Source organism: Clupea harengus, chromosome 25 (assembly GCF_900700415.2).
Source record: "Clupea harengus chromosome 25, Ch_v2.0.2, whole genome shotgun sequence".
Taxonomy (NCBI): domain Eukaryota; kingdom Metazoa; phylum Chordata; class Actinopteri; order Clupeiformes; family Clupeidae; genus Clupea; species Clupea harengus.
In genome coordinates this window covers 3272496-3289814 of record NC_045176.1, presented here as the reverse complement: position 1 = coordinate 3289814, position 17319 = coordinate 3272496, and the positions used below count along the sequence as shown (strand labels likewise).

At 42.2% G+C, this 17319-nt stretch overlaps 1 protein-coding gene across 1 annotated transcript in view; it reads right to left on the bottom strand.

The window, feature by feature from the left end:
• The window catches only part of LOC122128828 (ribonuclease inhibitor-like), a 55413-nt gene that overhangs the window by 10293 nt on the left and 27801 nt on the right, over window positions 1-17319 (bottom strand). The window lies entirely within an intron of this gene.

The following is a 17319-nucleotide window of genomic DNA, read 5'->3' as shown; positions in this document are numbered from 1 at the left end:
GTGTCGTCTCAGGGTGAGCGCTTACCAATGCCTGCGTTTTTTTTTTAATACTCGGAAACTTAGGTGCAACTCGCGTTAAAATGATAAAACTCCGTTTTGATTGGTGGATCAGGAGCAAAACTGTATTTGATTTGTTTGGGTCAGTCCAGCCCCTTGCATTTCGCCACTGAGGGAGCTTTCACTAACCAGTGACAGGTCGGCGGTAGTTTTTTTTTTTCTCCGTCTGTGACATCGCGCCCCCCCTGGAGAGTGTTCGCGCCCCCCCAGGGGGGCGCGCCCCCCACTTTGAGAACCACTGAGCTAGACAGTAGAGACCATTTAGAATACCAGAACACACACCCATCCCCCAACCCCCCCTTCCCCTCCACACACACACACCCACCCACACACACATAGTTTACAATCGCTAACATCCTTTTGTTCAATATGTAGTCGCATTTTCAAAAATCTAAACACAATTAGCACAACATCTGTCTGTTGTGGACCCCACCATTAACACAATTCATGTTGTTTTCACACAATATGCAGCCAATTTCTAAAATGCTTAAATTCTCTTTACATGCAGGCTGACCCAATACCTAAATTATGGATCTTTCTTGTCTTACTCACAAATGCTTACACACAGTATGCCAGAAATTAAAGCCTAATGTTCACTTCAGTGAATGTAGTATAAAGCATCTACTTCTGCAACAACAGCAGCTCAAAAGCTGAACTGAAACAGCTGATAAGCATTTTTTAATGAAGCGATCATTGGAACATTGAGAAATTATGGTGGAGTTGAAAACACAAACACAAACAGAAAACACAAACACAGCCCAGGGGTACGTTCTTCGTAGGATTGAAGCTAAGTTAATCAATTGGCCTTTTAGCCCGTTAAGATTAGCGAGCTGATTGAGAACAGCAAATATCGGTTCGTTAACGGCTGATCCGCATCCTAATCATGTGGTTAATTTCAACCAGGCTAAAGTTATCATGGCATTTGCGCGTGCACGTCCTACTTCAAAAGGCAGGAAAGGTCGATCACCAAAACCATGATTTTCTAACGGTATAATGGTTCTAAACTCAAAGAAAAGGGCTCTTTTTTTCTCCGCTGGCGAGTAGGAGATGAACATGAACGCTTATGAAGAATACAAGACCATAATCATGGCAAAATTCAACACCACCACCGCTGTGAGAGCAAGGTGTGTTGGGATGTTTATAGGGTGATATCTATGTATGAATACCTGACGGCAAGAGTCAGCTGGTACAGAGGTTTCCACTACCGGTTTGAATCTGCATGGTTGCTAGTTCAAATCCCCTCACCTCCTTCCTCGATGTAGTTTTACATTTCCTTGGAAGTCGCTTTGAATAAAAGCGTCTGTTAAATGACTAAATGTATAAATAACAAATGCAATAAATTGAAGCAGTGAAAATAAATTGTCTTTATTTCTCCTACTAATAACACTCATACAATTATGAGTGCTTTGTTCTCCGCATCACCGACACTACAAAAATGTACCACTCGCAAAAAAGCGCAAGACAGTCAATGTGGTGTTTGCAATAAATGACTCGAGAAGGTCTTGTAAATTAATGATTCCTTGTCGGCTGAATCGGTAGCGCTCATACAAGAATAATGGATCTTGGCGATCGCAAAGAACTCTCTCCCTCCGCTAATCTAACTCTAATATCAGTCCTTGGTCAATGGGATCCCTCCTTTTTCCGGGGGTGTGGCAAGCTTATCCAGCTACACTTACGTTAGCCTGCCCTGGAGCAGGTTAGTGCTAATCGATATGTAACTATGGTGATTGATCAAAAGTTGCTTCCACGAACCAAAAAGAGGGGCGTTTTTTATCTTAGCCTGAAAATTAGCTCACTAAACCGTTTAGCGAGCTACGACGAATACCCCCCTGCAGTGTAGCCCTGAAATCCAGATACAGCATACAGACACAAAAACCTGTTGTCCTTAGGTGCAAAACAGAAAAACAAAAGGAAAAAACAAAAACGACATATAATATTTTACTGCATTTGCACCAGCGTCGAAGTGCAAAACAGAAAAACAAAATCGTCCTGTGGTGCAAATGCAGCAACAAAAGGCATGCCAATGATGGAGGTACACCAAGCATTTCTATCAAGATGCATAGAGATGATATAACATGTGATGGAGAACATGTGGCCAAATGCTGTAGATAGTATAGAGTAGATCAGGTGGCTGCAGCAGACTCATTTTGATCAGCACCTAAACCTTGTTCATTGTCAGGTTCATCCCTTCTTTTTGGGGGGAATCTTGCACTAGATGCCTGACTCTCCCACATCCAAAGCATTTCATCATAGTGTCTGAAGTTGCAAGTGTCAGACTACAGTGAAAATGGCCATATCCATGAACCAAAATATTTTTAGTGATCATGGATTTACAACTCTTTCTAAGCAAACCACTCAGGAGAACTAACAGTCTGGCACATTCAGAAAAGAACTGAAACACAGAGTGTCCAGAGTGAAAATAAGGACATTCCTGTGAGACATCCCTATTAAACTCAGCCACCACTGAGTCAGTGGCTACTACTGTAGATCTCCTATTCTGTTTAGGAGCTGATTAGAGAAAACTGACTTGACGCACATAAGATACAGGATAGTGTCATGTGTCGTGTGCTTGCAATTATGATGCACTGGACTGTCACCATCTCCATATCTCCCTGTGTTATTCCATTTTGTGCCTGTTTTACTGTATTTGTGTGTTTTATTTTTACAAAGGCCATGCATGTTGGATATTTTGTTGATCAGTAGCAGCATTTTCATGCTAATTAGAAGGGTCCTCGGAGAGAGCAGACCTCTGCCAAATGCCATATCACACAACGTTAGCTAAAGTAAAACTAAATATGTGGATCCACCCAGTGATTCAGAGTCATTCCAAACTTTGACAGGTTGTGTTGATCACTAGCAGCATTTTCATGCTAATTTGAAGCGTAATCCTGCCTACAGACAAACACTGGAAACATAACCTCCTCAACAATAAAGCTTTTACTGCAGCATTTCTGTCACCTTCTATTTTATGTCTACAGCACATTCCATGAAGTAAAGATGGCTCACTCACTTTTAGGTTTAAAATGAAAGGTAACTGAATTAAAAAGAAACAATGGATTTCATATTATCTATTGTATGCACAGTGTTTCCCCTACCGTTATATTAGGGGGGCGCCCTGCCCCCCCAACGGCACCCCCCGCCCCCCCTGGAAGGTCAAGGTAATCTTGTTCAATTTTATTTTCTATAAAGCGCCAGATCACAACGGAAGTCATTTAAGGTTACCTTTCCTATAGAACAGGTCTATAGCTTGTTATTTTATTAAACAAAATAAATAGCCTTATGTTATTTATCTTATTTACACGACGGCATGTAATTTCTGTCTCTACATGGTCGCGTGTTTACAATTCTCTGATTTCTGTATCACGCATGGCGGAGTTCCGCCAAGATGCGCACAAACACACACACACACACACACACACACACACACACACAGACACGTGCGCGCACACACAGGTGAGCACGCTCCCACCAGCGGACAGAATTGGGCTTAAGAATCAGTGCACAGCTACGGACACTTTTAAGCTTTAAAAAACATATTTCCAGGCGTTCATGAATCCAGCGGAGATCTTTTCCTAGGTAGGGTCGAGAATGAGGCCTAATGAGAATGGCTACAACAGACGTGGAAACAGAACGTACGCCCATTTCCGCACCGAAAATTCAGAAATAGATCTGGCTTGCATTTTTTATCATTTTCCGCGAGTGGTGCGTGGCCCTTTTTTACATAGTCTGGTAATAAATCTATTAATTGTAATGAAAATTATTTATTTTGCTGTGAATAATGAAGGAAGCAATAAATCTGATTATTTCCCAAACCCTCAAGAGCTGTTGCCATGGAGATTTAACGTTACTTTCTGTTTGAAGATAAGGTAGCAGCCAGTGTTGAAGAATGGGTAACTTGAAATTGGACGACTTTAAATTACTATATATAATATTGAACATCAACACCTATACGGATAAAATAAATAAAGAAGGATAGCAAAACAGATTGATAAGCCTAGAATGAGAACGGCAGAAACACAGGCAGGACGTTAGATGACGAGACAGATCATAGTGACACAGGCTGTTTTTTTTCGTCATATGAAGGCTGAGACATTCATAACATTTTATTCAGTCTTACTGATGGTCCTTTTGTAATGCCAACATGTGCACTTCGTTGTGGATAAGTAAAACCTATTTTGCTACATTTTTGTAGTCCTGGTAATCTTTTGTTTGGCATATTGGTGAGGTTATTAAAAGGACCATTTCTAAATTGTTTTGTTCTTGATGAATAAATGTTTGTTTATTAATCAGTTATTTTTCAACAAATAACTCAATTATAATTACAAAGAGGACAATTCGCAACTTTTTATCTCAACTTTCACTTGTTTTCGGCAATTTCATTGCAAAAACACCTAAAAATAAAAACTTTCATTGCAACTTTTTTGAAAAGCTCCTGCGAAATCAGGAATTTTAGGCCGCAAATACATGTATCTCAAAACATTTTCTTCCAGAAGCCCAAAAAGGTACACTGCAGAGACAAAAGCTGCATAAAAATAAAAAGACATGTTCCGATGTTTAGTTCAATGTACAGTTAAAATAATTGTTCAGTTGTTATATTGACTGCTGTCATTAAAAGAAACACATGAACACCATGATTCCTTTGAGCGTTTGTGTCGGTGGCCGCACCGCGCCGCGCACCGTGCACCGTGCACCGTGCACCGTGCCGCACCCCCCCCCCCCCCCCCCCCCCCCCCCCCCCCCAAAGCTGTAAACCTAGGGGAAACATAATTTATGTCTACAGCACATTCCATGAAGTAAAGATGGCTCACTCACTTTTAGGTTTAAAATGAAAGGAAACTGAATTAAAAAGAAACAATGGATTTCATATTGTCTATTGTATGCAGGTACCTGTAGAACTGAAATATGTAAAGTAATGCAGTTTTTGTAATGTCATCAACTGCAAGTATTTTGAAAGTCATTGTGCTATGATTGTGACATATTCCTCTAGGATAGAAAATATGTGCTACTGTTTTGAAAGGATGATTTGATATTGAGTCCGGTTTGCCATATTCTGATACATTTAGTGTATGAAGAGAAAGTTTTTTTTTGTGATTGTGTGATGTAGGTGTGTGTTGCTGTGTTCAGAGATTAGAAAAAGTATCATAAGTTTAGGTTAATGTTTGTTAGCAATTGTAAAAAAACTGTAATTGACAACTGTAATTGCATATTCTGTGAAAACAACAGTAATACAATTCATGGTATGGTCCACAAAAGATCGATGTTGTGCAAATTCAGCGAGTTTTGAAAATGTGTCTACAGATTGGACAAAAGGATGCTAGCGATTGTATGAAACTTCAAAGGCACCAAACATCAAAGCACAATTTGTCATCTGGTATCCAAATTATTTTGAGCAGTAACTGTCTGTGAGGTGGCCACCAACATCCGTCTTTTTTAGTAGAATGATCTCTGCTTGAGGCAGCAACAATTAGGACTTAGAACTAGTACTTAGAGTGAAGCCATGAAGTATTCCCAGTATTTCTTAGTACTGTCAGGGGACTATGGACTTCATCTAGATAGCAGACAATTCCAATGTATCGTTCAATTGTTTGTATGAATATCTGCATCAGTTGCTATACTGATGATCAGATCAGAATCAGAATCAGAATTTTTTTTAATGGCCAAGTATATTTACACATACAAGAAATGAATTATATAGATGCTATATTGATACATGCTGAATTCCCTACAATACTGTCAGTCATACTACAGTAACTTTGACTCAAACAATAAGTCCATAACAATATTGAATATAACCTCAGACAGAAACAACCTTTACACTCACTCAAGACTCCAATACTCACTTCACTCTTCTTGATGCTTTGACCACGGGCAGCATCCTCAGCAGACCTGCATCTGATCTGGCAGGTGACCTCCTTCTCCCATAATCCTCCATGTCAAACTCCTCCAGTTCCTGGTCTGACATCAGCAGCACAAAGGCCAGAGCTGATAGCTGGGAAAGAGAGAGATCCTCTCTGGTTTCTTTTCTCGTCCTCAAGTAGCCCTTGACATCCTCCACCAGAGAGTGGTCATTCAGTTCATTCAGACAGTGGAACAGGTTGATGCATCTCTCTGGGTTGGGCTCTTCCCTGATCTTCTGCTTGATGTACTTGACTGTTTCCTCTGTGTTTAGTGATCTGCTTCCTGTCTGTGGCAGCAGGTCTTGTAAGAGTTTCTGATTGGACTCCAGTGAGAGGCCCAGAAGAAACCTTAAGAAAAGGTCCAGGTGTCCATTCTCATTCCTTAAGGCCAGATCCACTGCAGTCTGGTGAAGGTCATGACGTTTGTTAGCACTAAGCAGTGAATAAAGCTGAGAGGTTTGGTGTTGGTCAGGCATATTGCGCCCTCTCTTGCTAAAGTGCAAAAACACATACAAAGCTGCTAGAAACTCCTGAATACTCAGATGAACAAAGCAGAACACCTTCCCCTGGTACAGCCCAGCCTCCTCTCTGAAGATCTCGGTACACATCCCTGAGTACACTGATGCATCTGTGATACCAATGCCACATTCGGTCAGGTCCTCCTCATAGAAGATCAGATTTCCCTTCTCCAGCTGTTGAAAAGCCAGTTTGCCCAAGGACAGAATGGTCTTCAGGTTCCAGAGTGCATCCGCATCACGGTTTCCATACTTCTGACTCCTGTGTTTGGTTTGTATGATCAGGAAGTGAGTGTACATTTGCGTCAAAGATGTTGGAATCTCTCCACTCTCTGCTTCAGTCAGGATGTACTCCAGAACAGTGGCTGCCATCCAACAGAAGACTGGAATGTGACACATGATGTAGAGGCACCTGGAAGACTTTAGGTGTGTGATGATTCTGCTGGCCAGTTTCACTTTAGTGATTTTCTTCCTGAAGTACTCCTCCTTCTGTGGGTCATTGAAACCCCGGACTTCTGTCACCTGATCAACACACTCAGGAGGGATTTGATTGGTTGCTGCTGGTCGGGAGGTGATCCACACAAGAGCAGAGGGAAGCAGATTCCCCTTGATGAGGTTTGTGAGAAGGACATCCACTGAGGCAGGTTCTGATACATTGTAGATGCATTCATTGTGCTGGAAATCCAGAGGAATTCTGCTTTCATCCAGACCCATCAAAGATGAAAGCAATGTTGTATCTGTCCTGGTTGGAGAAGGCAAAGTCTCTTGTTTCAGAGAAGAAGTGATGGATGATGTCCAGAAGGGTGTATTTCTTGTCTTTAATCAAGTTCAGCTCCCGAAAAGGAAGAGGAAATATGAAGTGAATATTCTGATTGGCCTTTTCTTTAGCCCAGTCCAGAATGAATTTCTGCACAGAGACTGTTTTTCCAATGCCAGCAACTCCCTTTGTCAGCACAGTTCTGATGGGTTTGTCTTGTCCAGGTAAGGGCTTGAAGATGTCAGTACATTTGATTGGTGTTTCCCTCTTTGTTATTTGTCTCCTGGATGCCATCTCAATCTGTCTGACCTCATGTTCTGTATTGACCTCTACACTTTCCCCCTCTGTGATGTAGAGCTCCGTGTAAATCTTCTCCAGAAAAGTAGGGTTTCCTAGCTTAGGCACGCCCTCAAATACACTCTGAAACTTGTTTGTTAGCCTGTATTTGAGCTCTTGTTGACATCTAGGAAACAGTCCATCTAGATGTAAACACATATAATTAAGTCAATCTGATGTTATATGTAAGTGTGTTAAGTGAGCACTTTGCAGCAGCATTTGAAGCCTTTGTCATGAGAGTGATTAGCAAATTATGACAGACACCATATCCTGTCAGTGTAGTCATCATGACAGTCTGTGTTCAGGGATCATCATTAGTAACTGTTATGACCGCTTACAGAATTGTATGTACCAGAATCATGCAAGAATATACCTGTTTGAGAGCCATCGGAAATGATTGTTAATGGTAACATGATACTATAGTATTTCTGGACACTGACTCATGATATACTGTGTCATCTGCCATGACATCTGTGACATGTTAATGGCAGGTTTACTGAGGGCTCATGGGAAGTGTTCCTTAATTCACTCTGTCCTTACAGGCATTACAAACATAGAAATAAAGTGTGAACATCACTGTTATTTTTCCTGCGAGACTTGAAATCACATATTAAAGGATCAATTACGTTTATACAGAATGTAAAGATCTATCTTTGAAGTCTTCAATACATTTTGAATCAAGCTGCAATAACGATGTACAATATTCAGTAACTCAGTGTTGAGTAAATATCTCACATTTTCTCCAGCTGCTGAGCAATAATTTCCTGGTTCATGTTCCTCAGGATGTGCACTGCAATCTTCAGAGCTCCATCTCTGGCATCTCTCTGGTCCTCCTCATCATCCTCCTCCTCACTACAAGGGGATTCTGGGTTATCATGAGTCAGGAGCTTCTTGAGTCTCTTTAGTTCATTCGTCATGAAAGTGATGACTTTGTGTTCAAGCTCCTGACAGCAAATCACATAATTCCATCAGTGATGAAAAAACAGAAATTAAACATTTGCATGATAACTCCTCTATATCTCTGATCAGTTGTTTTTATGCATTAAAACATTTCCTGTGCTTACAGTTTTTTATCACCGCTTACACAGGTTTTCTGAAACTAGGTCTCACAAAACTGAACACACAAAATGCAAAACAGCACAAATCTCCTGCAAAATGAAACACTGCATTCAAAACTCAATAATCCCTTTCCATAACCTAGAGTAGTTCATAACTAATTGTGTTAATCTTTTGAGACAAATTCATGAGGTTAAAGTTTTTTATCAGTAACTAACTACACACTAGTGTGACAGATCTAAAACACGTGTTATACAGTGTAATATATGTAGGTGAAGGAAGGGTACACGGAGACAGAGAGAAGGTACGTCTATTTGCCGTTTACTTATGACTCGAATGCCGGTATACAGATAGTGAAGTGGCCCATACAGATACCATAATTACCGTAATACTATGGCCAACATTACCGTAGTATATGTGAACTACTACATACAGCAGAACTTTATTCTGACTAACTCGGTGACAACAGACTGAATATAAAAAAAGTACACAGAGTACTTTCAGTAATTTCAGTCCTTTTTCCATTTTCCCAAAACACTATATTACACACAGAGAGTGTGCCTTCTTCATTTCAGTGCTAGAGTGACCAAAATGCAAAACAGCTTGCTTGAATAAAACATTCAATAGAGCAAACTGAAATATTTCGGTAGTTATACTTAACCCTTGTATGGTATTCGGGTCTGTGGGACCCGTTTTCATTTTTTAATATGATTCATTATTTTTTCAGACTCAGACTCATTGGCTTTGGCTCATTCTCTGCGAAGAACATATATCGGACCAAATTTTCATTGACCGCACACGTAACCCCCCCCTACACATTTATATTACATACAGGGTGTTCGGGTCCACTGGACCTGGGCAAATAAAAGTGTGGAAATTGTAGGTCCTGTGTACCTAAAGTCTGTTCTCCTCCTGTCTGGGTCTGCTGTAAGTGTGTGTGTGTGTGTGTGTGTGTGTGTGTGTGTGTGTGTGTGTGTGTGTGTGTGTTGTGTGCGCGTGTGTGTTTGCGCGCACCTGTATGTGAGTGGGCCTGCTGTAAGTGTGTGTGTTTGTGTGTGTGCGCACACGCTTATGTGTGTTTGTGTGTATGTGGGCCTTGTGTGTATGTAGGCTAAGTATGTGTGTGTGTTTGAGAGAGTGTGTGAGAAAGTGTGAGTAAGAGTTTTGTGTTTCTGCCCCTGCCGCTGATGCCATTTAGGGGCATTATATACCATCCAAACTTGCAAAATATGGTATAAAGATCTGGGCTGCCTGTGATGCGACTTCCTCATATGCTTGGAACTTACAAGGCTACATAGGGTAACCTGATGAGGACGCCCTGAGAAAAATAAAGGAATGAGAGTTGTCCTGGACATGGCTCAGGGACTCAGTGGACACAACATCACATGCTACGAGCTGGGACAGGAGCTGCCCATGGTGGGAAAGATAAGAAAAACAGGTCTGAGCGCCCACCCCAACTGGTGCCTACAAAGAACAGGCCTGTCAACTCTTCCAAGTTTGTGTACACGGCTGACACGTCCCTGGTATCCTATGTGCCAAAAAAACGCAAGAATGTGAGTACACTGCACTGGGAAGGGAGAATCTCTGGCCTGGAGCATCAAAAACCAGGGATCATCATGGATTATAATGCCGCAAAAGGAGGGGTGGACAACATAGACAAGCTGGTGTCTGCCTACAGCTGTAAAAGGAGGACCCTACGCTGGCCACTGGCGATTTTATTTACCATATTGGACATCATGGCATACAACGCCTTTGTCACCTGGATGGCACTGAACCCGGAGTGGAATTGAGGGAAGCTCCAGAGGATAAGCCTTTTTCTCGAGGAACTGGGAAAGACACTGGTGAAACCTTAAATCCTGAGAAGACAACATGTTCCAAAACCTCAGCCTCTGCAGCTACTATTAGGAGGATTCAGGAGGACAGTGCTGGTGCCCCATCCACCCATGTTGTGCTATGTAAACTGACCTGATTTCAAATGAAACTCACAAAAATCCAATAGTTATGGAAAACCTTGCTTCATTTGTAAATGTGTTGAATTTTGTCCACTGATATCTTGATTATAATTGATTTTTTCTTGATTTTGTAAAAAAAAACAAAAAAAAAACAGGTAGCACTTAAATTCATAAATGTGATATAACAGTTAAAGGGCAAATATTAACCATATTTGCTGTTCATATTGCTTCTAATTGGAATGAAGTAAATATCTGTTGAGTATTTTACCATAAAATTGTTTGATTGTGTTGAATTAAACACCCAAAAATTGAGCGGGTCCACCAGACCCACAACACCTTCTGAGTAACACAAAAATGAATACCATACAAGGGTTAAATGCTGTAACTGTAACAAAGAGGTTTTACAGTCCAGTGCATTACCAAAACAGCATTTCAAAGTGTATATTTTATAGCAGGCTATGTAAAAAGTATAAAAAAAGAAAATGGTCCTTTGTACACGATACATAAAGACACTGTGTGACCGTACCCAGCCTCTTATTGGGGTCGTGTCACAGCAACTTATCAACATCTCAAAAAGGCACACAAGGGTTCAAGATCTGATCATTGGTGTCTTAGAAAGTGAACTATGTGCATAATGTTTTGCAAAAAAGGGTTTATGACATTCAAAACGGAGCCAAAGGCTGAGAATTAGCTTATGGTTTTGTTGATTTGGGGTGGGATTTTGGAGTTTCAGAAATCAAAATCAAAAATGTAAAAATCATTACCTAGTTTAGAGCATCAAATGGCAACACAAACACACACACCTTGAATACAGTAGACAATTCATTTTGACAAGTTTTGTTGAAGGATGGATGAATTTTTTGTTCTTCCTGTTGGACACTGAAGGAAATACAAGGACAGTAGTTATTGGTCAACAAAGCATTTTCAGGTAAATATCTATGCACCAAACAGCAACACTAAGCACAGCAGTAATATGTGAGGTATGAGACAAACATTTAATTGCCTTATTTTAATGATTCCTCCTTTCTCCATGTTTTCACTCAACATCCAGATAAAAGTGATGAGGAGTCGTGTGCTGTTACAAAACAGTACAATATTCTGCTGCAAATATTCTGTACTGCAATGGAATTTAAATTGTAATGCTGATAATAACTGTATGAGCAGTTGGGTAACACTGCTGTAGAAGAGCTGGACCCAAATACATGACATGTAGACAAACTTTGAAACACAAGGGGGAATATTTACTGACACACAGGCAGGTAAAAACAGGAAAGGTGCAGTGAGACAGCATGAAACCAAACATGAACAACGTGTAACTATGAACACTGACAGACCAAGAACTGATGAAACACGAGGGTTTAAATACACAGGACTAAAAAAGAAACAGGTGGGCAGGGAACAAGGAGACACACCAGGCTGTAAGGAAAGGGGTGTGAACAAAGGCACAAGGGACAACGAAAGCACATGGAATACAGGAAGTAAAAACCCGTGTTAAACCCGCACTGCTAGGGAAATGTAAAACATGTACTGTCTGCTACAACAGTAACATTCAACTCTCACTGCCAACCACCTGTCATGGACACACCTATATCTAATATATATCCACCTCTCACCAACCACCTGTCATGGACACACCTATATCTAATATATATACACCTCTCACCAACCAACTGTCATGGACACACTTATATCTTATATATCCACCTCTTCTCAACCACCTGTTATGGACACACCTATATCTAATATATATATACCTCTCACCACCAACCACCTGTCATGAACAAACCTATATCTAATATAACCACCTCTCACCACCAACCACCTGTCATGAACAAACCTATATCTAATATAACCACCTCTCACCACCAACCACCTGTCATGGACACACCTATATCTAATATATCCACCTCTCAACACCAACCACCTGTCATGGACAAACCTATATCTAATATATATCCACCTCTCACCAACCACCTGTCATGGACACACCTATATCTTATATAGCTACTTCATATTTGTCATTTTTTTATGATTGCTAAAAAACATTCATTTGAGTTAGTTGGGTTCCAAACTGCCAAGAATTCTTTATATTTCCAGATAACTTGAGCTGTTATACTGTATTATTTGCCATTATAAGCCAGACACAAATCTTGTATCAGTTGATTCATCATTTTATTCATTTGTGCACTGATATACGTGATCATTTTTATGTTTTACCAAAATCCATTGTATCCCCAGTGAACACTGTGTACTTGTGTGATGGGGTGTGAGAGGACCCACGTGCAGGGGCAGATCAGCCATTTTAAAAGTGGGGGGGTTACTGGGGGAAGGAAGTGCGCAATTTCTCCTAAAAAAATATCTAAATTGAATTACTGCATCTCTGCATTTCCTTCTTTACGATAGCAAGAAAATGTAAAGTGTCCAAATGTACAATGTCGCTTCACACCATACATGCATATTCTTGTATTAAGCATTGACTTTTTACAACATTGTTTTTTTTGCCCTGTAAAGCATGTTTTCACTCTAAATGTATAAAACAATGTATTTCATTTATTTGGCATTTCACTCATACAACAAATACCCTTACAAAGGGAAATTGAAAAAAAAAGAAACCATTACCAATGAGGTCATGACCTGATCAAGCTAGCTGTCTTGATAAGACAATGGAAACAGAAGCTGCACTAAAAAGTGGGGGCATTCAGACTTCACTGACAACATTTCTGCTGCTGAATTGTATCTGACTGTAGTTTGATAGTGTTAACTGACTAGCTGGTTAAACAGCTATCCTTTTCTTTTAAATAAAATAAAGAACACGTCTGGAGGACTAAAGAAAAAGAGAACCAACAGACACTTTGGATTACGAGGAAATGTTCAACCTCTTCAAATAAAAACACAGACGACTCCCCCTTGTGTAGAACCTATAAGATAGGGTATTAGGTTAAGGTTTCCTTTTTTAGTCTGGTCCACCATGGCATTGTTATGATTGCAACCTCTGTGATCAAGATATAATTGTGACACACTGTATTGGTTGGTAAATTGAGGTTAGCTTCTGCTCAAAATAATGGAAAGAATGGTAGAAAGTAGTGACGCATTAGCAAAGTGACTTGTTTTGTAGTCCGTCATTTTTCCCTGTTAGCAGAGAGATAGCAACAAACATATTTTATAGATATAATGGAGTCTAAAGTCTATACAAAGACCTGCACATACACGTTGTGGCATCACGAGGGGACGTGTGGTAGAGGGGCGTTATGTTCCTCTCCCGGAATGGCTACCACGCCACAAGATGGCTGCCGGGAAAACTACATCTCCCAGAATGCACTTCTCAGACAGGTGCAAATGCCTCAGCCCTCTGATTGAAGCTGGAGCTCAGGGGTGGGAGAGGGAGAGAACAAAGGAGTGGAGACACACACCAAGAGAGAGGCATCGTACGTGGCACAAACTGAGTTCGGTGTCTGATGAACTTTGAGTTTGCAACCACAGTTGGTAGGACTTAAGTTAGGAGCAACTTTATGAAGCCTATGTTTTGCCTTTGAAGAACTTTATTGTTTTGCTTCCTGAAATACTTTTTGTTGGTTAATAAACTGGATTCTTCATTGGAAAGCACTTTTGCCTGCTCTGTCCTGTTGTTTACGCACTGCCCTACACCTCACTCAGTGGTAAAACCTCTCATGATACCACATGTGGTGGAGAATGCGGGCATAGGGCGTAGGTGCGAATGAGCAGAAGTGAAGGAATCGACGACTTGGTGGAACTTTTTTCGGGACTTCACACAGCTGAACCCCAAAGCGAAATGGAGCAATTGTTGCAGGTGCTGGTGGAGGGCCAGAAGGCTCAACAGGAAATTAATTCGGCTTTGCTGCAACAACAAGTAAGGGCGAATCAATTCAAAGAGCAGGAGCTTCGACAAGCCAAGTCATCACCCCGGGCAAGTAATTTTATTTCTAAGTTGGGAGTGACGGATGATGTGGAAGCTTACCTCCATGCCTTCGAGGCCACAGCCGCTCGAGAGGGTTGGGCGAAGACACAATGGGTAGGACTTGTGGCTCCTTTTCTTTCAGGGGAGGCTCTTAAAGCCTTTCGGGATGTAGAAATGAGTGTTGGGCAGGACTATGATAAATTAAAGGAAGAAATACTGAGCCGCCAGGGCCTTACCAAGTTTAGTTTGGCTCAACGGTTCCATGAGTGGACATTTCAAACAGGGGCCATCCCACGTTCACAAATGCATGAGTTGACGCGAGTAACAAACAGGTGGCTGGACCCTGGGAAAAACAGCCCAGCAGCCATTGCAGAGATTCTTCTTATGAACCGATATCTAAGAGCCCTGCCGTTTGAGGCTAAAAAAAGGTGATTAGTCAGCAGAAGCTAACAACAACCATGCAGTTAGTAGAAGCTGTAGAACAGTATCAGGCATCCATGGATATGCTTCGTCTCACCCGGAAAGAACCAACAGCTCCGGCTCCTGTTCGCCGTAGTGGTTTCAGCCTAGGAGTTGTTCAACAGGGTAGCTCCCCTGCTAGCTCACTGAGAAGAGTGCTTACCCCGTTTCAACAGCAACAGGGATCCTCCAACCCAGACCCTCGTCAGTGCTACCGCTGTGGCCAAGTAGGCCATATCTCGTGGCAGTGTGACAAGCCGGACGAGCCAATGCCCACAGCTGCGTCCTCGAACAGTTTGCAAGCCAACTTTGCTGCTCTCCTTGGGATTGTGGACTGCAGACCGACCTGCCCTGTAACAGTAAACCAATGTGATGTGGAAGCCTTGCTTGATTCGGGAAGTGCCCGAACACTGGTCCAGGAGTCCGTGCTGGAAGCATCACCTCTTGCTCAAAGTGAACACGTTCCGGTCGTGTGTGTACATGGGGACAGTCGTGAATATCCAACTGCCAGGGTGAGGCTGAAAACTACGAAAGGCACGTTCAATGTTGAAGTGGGGGTAATCAAGTCTCTCCCCGTCCCCGTGCTGATCGGTCGAGATTCCATAGCATGGAGAAGGCTGGGCAAAGAGGCAGAAAAGAGGCGTAAGCGAGAGCCACGAAAACTTAAGTCTCTAGTCACAAAAGTTAACAAGTAATGGGTCAATCCTTCTGAGCCGTGCGATTCCCCATCTGTTGTAGCTCAAGTTTTTGCAGCAGACTCCAGGGGTGGGGATTCAGAACCGGAAGAGACGGCCGACTCCGAGCTGCAACCCGGGCCAAGTGACGATGAGGCCGTGGACGTTGAAGCGAAACCACCACTGAAAGGTCAGTTTGGAACAGCCCAAATACAGGAACCTACCCTGAGTGCATGGTATAGGAGTAGGTGCCGTTCTGACTCAGCTGGACAGTCATGGTGCGGAACAGACTGTTGCTTTTGCATCTCGCAGTCTGTCTGATGCTGAGAGGAAATATTCCATTGTAGAGAAGGAGGCGTTAGCCTGCGTCTGGGCTGCTGAGAAGTGGCGCACTTGGCTGTGGGGAAGAAGATTTCTGTTACGTACTGACCATCAAGCCCTTACGACATTGCTGACGACCAAGGGGAATAACCATGCTGGTCTTCGGATAGCCAGATGGTCAGCCCGCTTGATGGAGTTCGACTATGATGTTGAATATAGGACTGGATCCTTGAATCATGTTGCTGACTGTTTATCAAGGCTTCCACTTCCGGAGACAGACACTGCATGTGCAGAGGAGTTGGAGTCAGTTGCAGCCATCCTCACTGACCTGTATGCGGTGTCTGAGGGAGACTTTCAATCAGAGTGCCGTGCCTGCCCTGTGCTAACAAAGCTACGTGCACAACTACAGAAAGGCTGGCCCTCACATAAAGCAACATTGGAACCTGACTTACAGCCATTCTTCTCAATTCGCCATGAACTTGCAGTCATGAATGAATGCATCGTCAGAGGTACTCATCGATTACTGGTGCCTGAGTCACTGCAGAAGAGACTCATTGATATTGCTCATGAAACGCACCAAGGTATTGTGCGCACCAAACAGCGCCTTAGGGAATTGTATTGGTGGCCTAAAATGGACTGTCATATAGAAACTATGATTAAGAACTGTACAACATGCAGACAGAATGATAAGTCCACTGTCACTCATGATGCCCCACTTCAACCTGTTCCCTTACCATCTGCTGCCTGGGAAAAAGTGTCGGTGGACATCGTGGGCCCATTTGAGATAGCACCTCCTGACAGTAGATTTGCCATCACAATGGTTGACTACTACAGTAAGTGGCCGGAAGTAGCTTTCGCTCCCCGGGCTGATACGGCTACCATCATACAATTTCTGACTACAGTTTTTTCACGAGAAGGGAATCCAAAAGACTTGACAAGTGATAACGGTCCTCAATTCCTCTCTGCTGACTTCTCAGACTTTCTCAAAAAGAGGGGAATTCAACACATGAGATCTTCAGTTTATTACCCAAGAGCTAACGGGAAAGTTGAAAGATTCAACAGATGTGTGAAAGACTGCCTGCAAACTGCTTCAATTCAAGGGGAACCTTGGAAGCCATTCCTGAGAACATACCTGATGGACTACAGGGCAACTCCACATTCTACCACTGGAGTATCCCCTTCAGAACTGCTCCATGGCCGACGAATGAGAACAAAGCTTCAGGTGATTGACATGCCTGTCCCTCCATCTGACAGACATGCCATGCGTGAAAGAGTGAAGGATAAACAACGAAAGATGAAAGAATACACTGATGCCAAGAGGCATGCTAAATACACCGACCTCCATCCTGGTGACGAAGTACGGGATAGGAAACCATGGA